This window comes from Merops nubicus, unplaced genomic scaffold, assembly GCF_000691845.1.
Source record: "Merops nubicus isolate BGI_N331 unplaced genomic scaffold, ASM69184v1 scaffold45593, whole genome shotgun sequence".
NCBI lineage: Eukaryota > Metazoa > Chordata > Aves > Coraciiformes > Meropidae > Merops > Merops nubicus.
The window spans coordinates 19,720-20,406 of NW_008601789.1; positions in this window are offsets into that span (position 1 = coordinate 19,720).

Here is a 687-nt window from a genome sequence, read left to right on the forward strand (position 1 = left end):
TTCCTGTCCTCACTCATTTTTCAGTCCAGACTGTTGTAAAATAGTGGACTTCAGAGATACATGATGCATTCCAGGTAGGTGTCAACACTTGCTTGCACAGAGGTATACACTGCTGCATTCCTGTGCCCTTGTCTGAGGACCCCAGTCTGCCTCTGCAGTGCCTGGGGAACTCCTGTTGAGTTTTGGACAAAGCATTACACCCCAGAATACAGCTGAGCGTGCAGCTGCATTCCGTGTCCCCATTAATACAGTAATGTATTTGTCTGCATTAAACCTGCTTGGTTTGAGTAATTCCATTTTATTCAGAATACCTTGGGTCACTCAGTGGCTCATATGCTTCATCTTTATTTGCAATCCTGTTGAATCAATGTTCAGTTTCCTACATGACAGCAGTGATTTTCCATTTACTTTAAAAATATTACATGGGATCAATACAAAATACAGTCCCTGGAGAATATGATTAGGAATATATTCTTTTCTGGATATTCTCCACTGGCAGTGGGGTTTTGAGGTGCCAGTTACCAAGGTCTTACTTCTGCTTTTTAGATGGAAAGAAACAGAATATTAATTGCATAATTCTGCCTTTTCATCACATTTCTTAAGAATTTTACTACCTATGCTTACTTGTGGGATTGCATCATTGAAAGGGTTCCTTTTGTCCTCGGTAGAAATAAAACTCTATTATAA